This window comes from Pongo pygmaeus, chromosome 17 (assembly GCF_028885625.2).
Source record: "Pongo pygmaeus isolate AG05252 chromosome 17, NHGRI_mPonPyg2-v2.0_pri, whole genome shotgun sequence".
In the NCBI taxonomy this organism is placed as follows: domain Eukaryota; kingdom Metazoa; phylum Chordata; class Mammalia; order Primates; family Hominidae; genus Pongo; species Pongo pygmaeus.
The window spans coordinates 74,724,193-74,736,417 of NC_072390.2; the positions used below are offsets into that span (position 1 = coordinate 74,724,193).

General features: G+C 39.6%; 1 long non-coding RNA gene across 1 annotated transcript; it reads right to left on the bottom strand.

The window, feature by feature from the left end:
- Positions 1–4,026: 4,026 nt before the first annotated feature.
- On the bottom strand, positions 4,027–10,882 carry LOC134738417 (uncharacterized). Its single transcript, XR_010124129.1, has 3 exons — positions 10,834–10,882; positions 6,088–6,160; positions 4,027–4,144 (listed from the first exon to the last, which is right to left on the bottom strand). It is a non-coding gene; the product is annotated as an uncharacterized LOC134738417 (long non-coding RNA).
- Positions 10,883–12,225: the final 1,343 nt, after the last annotated feature.

The following is a 12,225-nucleotide window of genomic DNA, read 5'->3' on the forward strand; positions in this document are numbered from 1 at the left end:
TGTTGTTAATACATAATTTTTATAGTGAAACTAATCACAGAAAATGCCTGATTAAAAAATGAGGTAAAAATAAGACACTGGTTTCCAATTAATTTACAACTAGATTCTGCCAGCCTCTCTTAGAGAAAAGGGGAAGGAGAAACAATCTTACATGGAAGGCAAACAAAAGAGTCAGCCTGAGAGAGGTGGAGTCCAATGGAATCTGATCCCATTTATTTAATTTTTTATTGATTGATTTTTTTTTTTTTTTTTTGAGACAGAGTCTTGCTGTGTCGCCCAGGCTGGAGTGCAGTGGTGTGAACTCAGCTCACTGCAACCTCTGCCTCCTGGGTTCAAGCGATTCTCCTGCCTCAGCCTTCTGAGTAGCTGGGACTACAAGCGTGTGCCACCATACCTGTCTAATTTTTTTATTTTTAGTAGAGATGGGGTTTTACCATGTTGGCCAGGCTGGTCTTGAACTCCTGACCTCAGGTTATCCACCCACCTCAGCCTCCCAAAGTGCTAGGATTACAGACATGAGCCACCACGCCCGGCCCTGACCACATTTAATGATGAATGAGAGGGAATCTGAATGCCATCTCGAATACTAAAATGATGTAGTGTGGCATGTGAGTGACTCAATGCAAATTCACAGAGTAAAACAATTTAGAGCGTAGGAAGTAGGACAGTATATACAAATATTTCATCTTATTTCACGGTGCGTGACTTCAAGTGAAACTATCTCTTGCCATGCAATACATTTTAAACACAAACCTTCATTCTTTTTTCTTTTTGAGACGAGTCTCACTCTGTCGCCGAGGCTGGTGTGCAGTGGCGCAATCTCAGCTCACTGCAAGCTCCGCCTCCCGGGTTCACGCTATTCTCCTGCCTCAGCCTCCCAAGAAGCTGGGACTACAGGCGCCCGCCACCAGGCCTGGCTAATTTTTTGTATTTTTAGTAGAGACGGGGTTTCACCGTGTTAGCCGGGATGGTCTCGATCTCCTGACCTCATAATCCACCCACCTCCCTCCCAAAGTGCTGGGATTACAGGCGTGAGCCACTGCGCCCGGCCCAAACCTTCATTCTTAGTGATATAAGCAACGAGTTTATGGGAGAAAACTACTGTCAAACAAGACATAGTAACAGTTAAAAAGGAAGCAGGAAAATAAGCCTTTGACTAATTTCTTCCAAATTGTGGTATTGTCCCCACAGGGAGGAGTTCAGAATGGAATTTTTGAATTCTAATTGTCATTGTTTTGCTTGCAAGTAAGGCCTACTCATACTATAAGATTATTGGTATTTTGCATTTCTTCTTCTTATTCTGCTTATATCTCTACTAATTAAAAAATAATCTGTGAAAAGTACAGAGCAAATTGTGTCCCCATGGGGTTGGAGCAATAGCCCTTTCTGGTGTCTGCTCAGCCTGTGGGGACATATTTTTCTCTGCTACCAGCCCCACAGGTACCCCCACCTGTGTGTGTGTTCCAATGTCCATGGGCTGCTGGTCATAGCCATCTGGATTAAGGGTTTACAACTGGGCTGGGCACGGTGGCTCACACCTGTAATCCCAACACTCTGGGAGGCTGAGGTAGTCTGATGACCTGAGGCCAGGAATTCGAGACCAGCCTGGCTAACATGGCGAAACGCCATCTGTACTAAAAATACAAAAATTAGCCAGGTGTGGTAGAGAGCACCTGTAATCCCAGCTACTGGGGAGGCTGAGGCAGGAGCATCGCTTGAATTTGGGAGGTGGAGGTTGTAGTGAGCTGACACCAAAACTGGACAAATTGGGCCACTAAGAATCTGTGTCACATGAGGACTTTTGTTTGTGGCTGGGACTGAGGACCTATGCAGCCAGAAGCAGTTAGGTGCAGGGAGAAGGGAGAAAGGGCCTGAAAGAGGAAAGAAGGAAGCAATGGTAAGGCCAAGAAATGAGTGGGGGATACTCTGTGAAAATTCCAGAGCAGCTCCGAGACTGGAAGGCTTATTCCTTCATCTCCCGTGGCCTTGAGTGGTTTCCGTTTCTCCTGATGTCCTCCTGTCCTTGGAGTGTGACTTACCCCTGTTTTCTTTCGTTCTTTTTCTAGCTTTGTCATAAGCTAGCTTGAGTGAGTTACATGCAGCCAAAAGGAAACTTGAAGAGGATTTTGCACATTTTTTCCAATTGGTTTGCCTTTGTTGATGGTACTTTTATCCTGAGGAAAAAAAATAAATAAATAACTTGAATAAAGTCCAATTTAGCTTCCATTTCCTTTATAAATAAAACCAAGTTTTGGCATTGGTTTTTTTGTTTGTTTGTTTGTTCAGATAGCCATTTGCACCTCAAGATTATGTAAATGTTCACCTGTATTTTGGGGTTTTAAGTTTTTGTTTTTCTTTTATTATTTTTCCTTTCCTTCGGTTCTTATGTGGTTTTGGTTTTTACATTAAAATCTCAAATCAGTCAGAAATTTATTTTAGTATAAAGCATGTGGTATGAGAAACAGATCAGCCTTTACGTTTTTCCATTGGTAAAGAAAAAGAAGCACGAATTTTAAAAAGGGGTCCAGAAGCATTGTTTGGTATCTAGACTAGGTCCCAATTCCTTTATAATTGCACTTTTGATTCCTGAAAACCTTGAATCAATCATTCTTCTGAAATTAGTCCTTTGCTGTTGGCTTGCTCTGTCTTCATAGATTACTGGACATGAAAAAGGAATAGTGATTGATTTCCTTCTGAGAGTTTGTTCCATGAATATTGGTACCCTGGGAGTGGAGCCTATGGTTTTTACACTCCTTTCCATATAGATAAATGTCTCCTAGTCTCTCACGCCTGAATAAATTCACTATAATCAGCTTTTTTCCCTTTACTATATTCCTGGCATATATTTCAATAAAGACTGTTTCTCTAGAGAATAACTAAACTAAGGACATTGTGTTACATTTCTATGATGAGATACGTATTTTCCAAACAAAAGTCAAATCCTTCATTTCAAAAGGTTACAGGGATGGTACTTATAAAACATTCCAGCTGGTTAAATAAAGGGCACTGAGAAGTCAGCTGAAGCTATTAGCTGGCTCTGAACCCATAGCATGTTCACTTGATTGCGAATTGGATAAACTTTTGCTCATTTGAAGCCCTTGCCTTTCATCACTTTGTTCTAAAAGAGGAAAATACATTAACAGTCATGTTGGCCATGACTATCCAATCTGCCAAACTTGAGGTACACAATCCCATTGAAGGTGGCACCATCTTTATTAACACGTTTTCAACCACATATATGGTGGGCTGTCTGTGCTACTTTGCCTCTAATCTATAGGTCTCTCTGTGAATGTTTTGCCTTGGTTAGAATCTCATTTAGCTCTTGTTCCTCCCCTTTGTGTACACTTCTCTTTCTACCTCCTTCCTCTGGCTGCTTCCATTGACCACAATGTAGAAGGAAAATGCAATGCATGCTTTTCTATTGCATTTATAATTACTAAATAGTGCTCCCTGTTACGGTTTTTAAAGTTGAAATGCAGATACTTGAAACATTTTCTATTTCTAGATTGAAAAGATAATCAGATTATTAAAACTGACAATGACTCAATGCTGATACTGGGCATGCTTCATTGTTTTGTTTTGTTGTTTTTGTTTTTAAATCCCAAAGCCATGGATCATGGATGGATTCTGGACAAAGTAAATAAATTGTTTCTATTTTATTCCTCCTGCTTTCCATTAAAGACTGCTTCTCTCTCCCCCCCACCAGTCCACAGCCCTCGACCAGCTGCCTAGATCCCATGTTGCTTCCTACTCACCAAGAGCTGCCCACCCTTGTTTTTCTCTTGTCTCCTGTGGCACCACAACGCCAATTGCATAGTCCACTCCCATTCATGCTGTTGATCTTTGTAGCCTCACTCCCAGTAGACGGCGCACTTATCTTCTCTCTTACCTACACCACTGAAGACTCAAATCAGGCACTGTTCACAGGGTCAAACAATCTTCCAAAGCAGGGAGCTGCTGGCAGCTTGTAGATGCTGGTTGAAACCCTAACCCCTTCCCAGGCTTGTGCTCAGGCCAGCACATCACCAGGCAAGATCTCAAGGACTCATAGCCAACATGGTGGCAGATGTCGTTAATACTTTCACTTGTCCATTGATTGATAGGCTTTTGAATTTGTTGGCTGCAGAGCAGGTATGCCACTACCCTGGAATTAAAATCATATTTAATTTTCCTTTGTTAAAAGAATCTGTAAAAATTCTGTTAAATGTTTTCAAAATGCAAAAGTGGGCCAGGTATAATCCCAACACTCTGAGAGGCGGAAGCAAGAGCATCACTTGGGGCCAGGAGTTCAAGACCAGCCTAAGCAACATAGTGAGACACCATCTCTATTTTAAAAATTAATATCAAATATTTTTTAAAAGCAAAAACATTAAGAAATCTGATGAAGAGAAAAACAAAAAGGCAAAAAATATTATGCCAAAGGAGCTACAGGAGAGAGAAGGTAGCAAGATGGCCTGCAACCTCGGCCATCATTTGAATTCCTCATTAGTGATATGGCCCCAGGTGCCAAATGTTTGTGGGTTTTTTATCTGTTTCATTTTTAATTTTCTCTAAAACATTTATTTATGGTTCAATGAATAAAAAGTTTGTGTTATTTATGGAGGCTGAATATAACCTCAAATATCCATACATTCTAAGAGCAACGATGAACCAAAAAAGAAAAGGAGATTATGGGGTAAAGGAAAGGACTCAGGTTGATTTGGAGATGCCTGCAACCTGGCTTGGAGGAAGATAGCAAAGAAAGCTGAAGAACAAGATAAAAGTGGCAGACAATGATGATGGCTTAATTTTGCCATTAGAAGATATATATTTTCTTTTGAATTTATAAAGTTTTATAAATTATTAGGACTATATAGTACCTAATAACAGATTAAAAGTAGAAACTCATTAATTATTTATTGAATCAATAGAAAAAAAGGTATCAATGCTGTCTTCTGAGCCAAAAAGAAAAAAGAAAAAACGTGTATCTTCAATAACATAATTGTTCGCCAAATTTAAACCTCATCAACTTGGACTAGTTAGATTAGTTGAATTGAAGCTGTATATGGAAAATAAAGACAGATCGCTGGATGGGATTATACTATAGGTGTCATGAAATCTTGACTCAGTTTAAAATTACTAGGGTAGGCAATAGGATATGTGGTTGTGTAAATTCACAGGACTGACCTCTTGGACTTGGCTGAGTTTTTTAAGAATAGGGTCCATACACAGCCAAGGTAGACATAAAATTGAGGCCTAATCTATACTGGTAGAATTTATTTTAAAAACGATTATTAAGGGAGATCAGTCTGACTGTAATGTACAAGACAGATTAAAAGGAAAGATCGCAAAGGTAGGCAAACCACCTAGAAACATGGTGCAGTGACCCCCAGTGTGGGCCAAGAAAGTGTATTGGCAACAGCAATGGACAGGTAGGTTCACAACAGAATGGGGAATTAATAGAATTCAGTTCCATATTGGGCCAGAGAAAGAAAACGATATATAGAAGGCAATTCCTAGGTAGGGTGGTAAGGCAGTGTGGAGTAGTGGTTAGAAATTCAGTCTTTAGGCCGGGTGCGGTGGCTAATGCCTGTAATCCCAGCACTTTGAAAGGCTTGAGGCAGGTGGATTACTTGAGGTCAGGAATTCAAGACCAGCCTGGCCAACATGATGAAACCTCATCTCTACTGAAAATACAAAAAATTAGCCGGGTGTGGTAGTACAGGTCTGTAATCCCAGCTACCCAGGAGGCTGAGGCAAGAGAATCGCTTGAACCTGGGAGGTAGAGATTGCAGTGAGCCGAGATTGCACCACTGCACTCCAGCCTGGGTGACAGAGTGAGACTTTGCCTCAAAAAAAAAAAAAAAAAAAAAAAAAATTCCGTCTTTAAATCCAAGCAAACTAAGGTTTGAATCCCACATCTACTACTTACCATCTATATGACTTTGGGAAAGATGTTTAATCTCTCCAAGCCTAGTTACTTCTGTAAAATAGCAGTTATGAGAAATAAATGAATGATTAATGCATGTAGTGTTTATTATTGTGCCTGGAAGGACATGCATACTCATCGAAGGTTAGTTATCATCATTTTCCCTCTCCTCCACTTACCTATCGAAGATTGTCCAAAAGGAAGATGGTGCTTTTTTCCCATAGCAAGGTGACCATTCGCCATCCAAATAGTCTAAGCCAAAAAGAATGTAAGTGTGTTTCAGTGGTTACTTTGGTCGCAGCCGCTGGTCATGAAATCTCTCATGCAGATAAGTCAGGCTGACCTAGCTGACATATAATAATCACTGTTGACAAGAATGATACTAGGTTCGTGTCATAGCATGATTTATTTGTACTTAGTGGGAAACTGTAACTGCCAAATTGCTTTCTTTTTGGAAGCCAAAGATGAAAACCTTAAATTCACCTCCTCATATTCAGGAAAAAACAAAACAAATCCAATAGTAAAACAATTGTTGGGGGTTGAAGTTGATCAACATTGTTATTGTTATCAAGGATCCTGGCATAAGTGCACTACATCACGTTGCCAGCAGTGGCAAGTAACAATATTTTTTCAAGAGTCTAGATGGATACCTACATTGGCATTTCCTTAAAAATCCTTCACTACTCCCAGCACTGACCAAAGTGCATGTTTTCCCTTTGTTTAATACTGATCCCACCTCCAATCTCACACATACACACATACATCCATGCATACACACACACAGACACACACATAGTAACTGCTCCTGATGTAAAAAAATATATAGCTCTGTCCGTTTGTGAAATTTTGCCTCCTGTTTTTGATTAACTAAAAGGGGTCAAGACAAAGTTTTGATAAATGGCAGAAGGCAGATCATGCAGAAACGTGGTATTCTGGCCAAGGAATGGCCTCAATTTGAGAATGTAAGATAAGAAACAGGAAATGAAAAAAACAGAATAAAAATGTCCCCCAACTGTAGAGTGCATTAATTGTCAATAACTTTCTGGAGATCATTTCTTTCAACAAACAGGAATAGGCTCTTGGTGACTTCCTAGCTGGTTGGGTATTGCTTTTTATGTGATACATGACCAAGATCCACACAAATTGGGAACAAAGCTAAATGAGCTATATTTTTCCAGTGACTGGCAATTCATTTTCTTTCCTTCTTTATTTCTTTCTTCTTTCTTTCACCCTTCCTTCTTTCCTTTTCCTTTTCTTCCCTTCCCCTTCCCTTCCCTCCCTCCTATCTTTCCTCTCTTCCTTTCTTCCTTCCTTCCTTTCTCCCTCTTTCTTCTCCTTAATTTCTTTTTTTTGAGATGGAGTCTTACTCTGTCACCCAAGCTGGAGTGCAGTGGCACAATCTTGGCTAAATGCAACCTTCACCTCCCAGGCTCAAGCAATTCTCATGCCTCTCCTGTGTAGCTGGGACTACAGGCACTCACCACCATGCCCGGCTAATTTTTTTTTTCATTTTAGTAGAGACAGGGTTTCACCCTGTTGCCCAGGGTGGTCTCGAACTCCTGAGCTCAGGCAATCTGCCCGCCTCAGCCTCCCAAAGTGCTAGGATTACAGACCTGAGCCACCATGCCTGACTCTTCTCTTTAAATTAATAGAATGTTTAGATCTCCACAGAGAATAATTTGTCAATTACATTCTTTTATTTTTGCATTTATGTACTCAACATTTATTTTAAATTGCCTATTACATTTTAGATGACTAAAACACAATTTTCTTTTTCTCTCTTTCTGTTTTCCTTATGAGTAAGGGATATAGAGAGAAAGGACCATAGAAGTGTAACTACTTGAAGAAATGAAAGAATGTTATAATAAAGTTAGCAGGAATCCCCTGGGAAGCCCCATATTTCACTTTAAGTAAGGCAACTTTTAATACTGGTTGCCCTGGACAGTTCTAGCACATGCTTATAGCCCTGGGGTAATGATTAATAGGGCTCCCAGTCAATCCCCAAGAGTGTCCCAGTTTGGACAATAAATTATATAGTTTTCATATATAATTTCAATTTGGAACATCTAGGATCTATGTTAGGGCAAACATTTTCTACACTTCATGTCTCCCACAGGTAAGAGTGTTTCCAGGCCACACCCCAGATGAAAAAGTATGAGAGAAATGTACTCCTGATTTCTCTCTGCCCAGCGTCTTCAGATGGGAAGAGCACTGACTGATCGGATTGCCAACATTGGGACGAGGAACTAAGCATGCTCAGCTTTGCCTTTTCTGGGTTTTTCTCGTGTAGCTCTGGCTGCCGACACCTACAGTCCACTCTGGTCTGCTGGTCACTATGTGGAGCCTATGGTTATCCTTCTTTTTCAGTGCCTGGCTGGATAAATCTGACCAATTTGTCTAGGGGCCGATATTGATAAACCCATTAGGCTTTAGATCTGACATTGCATTTTTCAATGAGCTTGATCAGTAACCTATTGACATTTTGATCATTTGTTTGCCTCCTATGTCTCCTCATTTGGTTCCAAATTTGGGTGGAAATGTTTACTGAACTCCAAACCTCCATGTTTTGGTGGTTTGGCTAGGAAACTGAAACAAAGGTACAAAAATTGACCTAGGGGATCAAAATAAAGTGTGGAGATTGATGCTTCTAGTCTGATAAGGGCCAGAAGAATACATTTAAGTCGTTAATTCTGTTTTGTTTTTGTTTTTGAAACAGGGTCTCAATCACCCAGCCTGGAGTTCAGTGGCACAATCATGCCTCACTGCAGCCTCGAACTCCTGGACTCAAGAGATCTTTCCACTTCAGCCTCCCACATAGCTAAAACTACAGGCACATGCCACCATGCTCAGGTAATTATTCCATTTTTTTTTTTGTATGGACATGCATCTCACTTTGTTGCCCAGGTTGGTCTTAAACTCCTGGCCTCAAGCAATTCTCCCTCCTCGGCCTCCCAAAGTGCTGGGATTACAGGTGTGAGCCACTATACCGGTCTTTAGCTTTAGCGTGAGGGGCTGAAGCTTGTCTTAAACTATGGAGGCACAGCTTGACCTACTATTGTAGATGAGTTAAGGCAAGAATTACTTAATCAAAAAGTTTTTGAACCCAATAAAGGCTCACTGGAAAACAGGCAGAGCATCAGTATAAGATATTTTAGACATTCTGCCAAGATAGTGTAGTAAAGTTTACTCTCCACTGTGTGGTGAGTGTTTTAGGCATGCTTTGCCTGTTCAGAGAAGACCTGAAATTTCTTTCAGTAGGGATGTGAATGAATGAATTAAGGGAGATAGCTAAAGCCATATTATCTTATGAACATCACCAGAAATAAAGCTCTTATTTTAATCTTCATTTGTATGCCTCTATTGATTTAAGGTCAGAATAAATAAATAACATTTATTGATTCTCCTTTTTCATTCTTAATAACCCAGTCATCCAAATAGATACACTGGAAGTCTATCATTTCTAGGACAAAAAGAATTAATTGCAGGATTAAAAAGATTCATTGAAAAGTGCCTTCCATCACACAGAGTTTCTCAGTGTCTCACTAATTATGAAAGAACAGATGAAGGTCACTAAATATGTGAAAAAATTTAATTTAAAAAGGACAGAGTCTAACCAAGCAACTGAAGCTCAGAAGAAGGGAGAAAATAAAGGAATAGGAAACAAAAAATGAATTTTAAAAAATTCATTAAAGTACACAAAGACAAAAGAGAAGATATTGCATTCATAAAAAAGAACAGAAAGCTATAGAAAAAAGAACTGTTAAAAAAAAAAACAGCAAAGAAAATGCTCCTGGAAATTAAAACAATTGTAGCAAAAATGAAAAACTCAATGAAAGAATTGGAGTTGGATTAGAGACTGAGAAAAATCTCTCAGAAAAAAAAAAAATGAATGTAAAGCTGGAGGAATGGAAAACAAGAGAGAGAAGATGAAAAGTTTAGATCAGTCCAGGAGGTTCAACACCTTCGGAGTGGAAGTTCCAGAAAGAGAAAGTGAAAAAAATATAGAGAAGAAAATTATAAAATAAATAACTCAAGGAAGTTCCCCAGAAGGACACATGTTTACAGATTAAAAGAACCTAGAGTGACTAAGCCAAATTTAAACACACACACACACACACACACACACACACACACACACTAAGGCATATCACTGCAAAATTTCAGAACACTGGGTACAAAAATAAAATCCTAAAAGCATCCAGAGAGAAGAAAAACACATGAACTCACAAATTTTATATAAAAGACAGCAAATCAAACATATCAAATTTCACAAAACAACTCTAGGAGCTAGCAAAAAATGATGCAATTCCTTAAAAACTCTGAAAAAGAATGATTTCTTTCTTTCTTTTTTTTTTGGAGACAGAGTCTTGCTCTGTCACCCAGGCTGGAGTGCAGTGGCTCAATCCCGGCTCACTGCAACCTCCGCCTCCCGAGTTCAAGCGATTCTTGTGCCTCAGCCTCCCAAGTAGCTGGGACTACAGGTGTGTGCTACCGTGCCTGGCTAAATTTTTTTATTTTTTGTAGAGACAGCGTTTCACCATGTTGGCCAGGCTGGTCTCAAATTCCTGGCCTCAAACTCCACCCGCTTGAGCCTCCCAAAGTGCTGGGATTAAAATAAATGTGAGCCACCATGCCTGGCCCCAAAAGAGAATGATTTGTAACCTAGAATTGTGTATGCTGTCAAAATGTCAATCAAGTGTGAAGATAAAGACATTTTTACATATAAAAGATCTAAATAGCCTGGCGTGGTGGCGCATGCCTGTAATCCCAGCTACTGGGGAGGCTGAGGCAGGAGAATCGCTTGAACCTGGGAGGCAGAGGTTGCAGTGAGCCGAGATCATGCCATTGTGCTCCAGCCTGGGCAACAAGAGCGGAACTGTGTCTCAGAAAAAAAAAAAAAAAAAAAAGATCTAAAAAATATTTACCTCCCACCATCACTTCTCAGGAAGTAAATATGAACTCCTTTAAGATGTGTGAGTAAACCAAGAAAGAAGATGACATGGGATCCAGGAAATGGGATGATGATGCACTCAGAATGGCAACTAAGGACATTCCAAGAATGATGGGAAATTCCAGGGTGATTGTACAGCAGGCCTTGGAGCTACTCGTCCAGATCAGAGTAGTAGGAGAAACCGCTCCAAAAGGGATGTCTTAAAAAAAAATTTCAAAAAGAAAAAAGAAAGAAAGAAAAAAGAAATTGAGAAATATGTTTAAAATTATTGAAAGGAGATTTATTCTGCTGGCAGAGAGTTAGGGGATAGATTAATGATACAAAGAACACTAAGCAAATGAAAAGAATGAGGCACTTATTATCTCCAAGGAAAATAAAAAGCTGTACAAAAAGCATATTACATGGTTCATCTGTGCATACGAATATTGATTTAACCAAAACCTATGATATATTTATAGTGGTGAGAAGGAAGGTGGAGGGGGAAGAAGAAATGCTGAAGAGAGGAAATACTTTAAGCACAATAAATCTTCATTTTCCAAAAAAGAAAGCCTGCAGAGAATATCCAAAAACTGTTAAATATAAATCAGTAGTATAGGAAAATAGATGAAATATGAAAAATGAATACCAGGAAAAATAGCTAAAATAGGTGAAAATGCTTTTATCTGAAGACCGAAAATCAAAATTAGGAAGGAGTGAGGCAGGGGAATGCTGGTTTTCATTTTAAGCAATGTAGAACTACTTAACTTTTAAAACTGTGCATATCCATACATTTAATAAAAATATAAACTGAATTTAAAAGTCGGCTTTTCTGGATCAAAGCCTGACTTGCTTTACAAGAGACTGGTTTTCATCCAATTTATCAAGTATTCCCTAAACATCTCTCCCTCTAAAATCGATCAGCACTGCTTAATAAGAAATGAACAACAAATGGCTAATTTCACTTAATCATTTATTCAAGAAATATTTGTAGAAAGTTCTAGGCATCTGGGATATATGGGTGAACAAAACAGAAAAAGGCCTAATCCTTTCAGAATTATATGCTCATAGGGTAATAGACAATAAACTATTCACCTAAAATATAGATACAGTACATAGAATTTCATAAAGTAGGACTGAGTAAAGGGATCACCCATGCCAGTGGGATAGAAGAGTGATAATTTTAAACAGAGTAGAGTGGTCAGGGGGACGGGCACAGTGGCTCACGCCTGTAATCCTAGCACTTTGGGAGGCCAAGGCTGGTGGATCACCTGAGGTCAGGAGTTTGAGACCAGCCTGGCCAACATGGCAAAACCCCATCTCTATTAAAAATGCAAAAATTAGCCAGGCATGGTGGCACGCACCTGTACTCCCAGCTACTTGGGAGGCT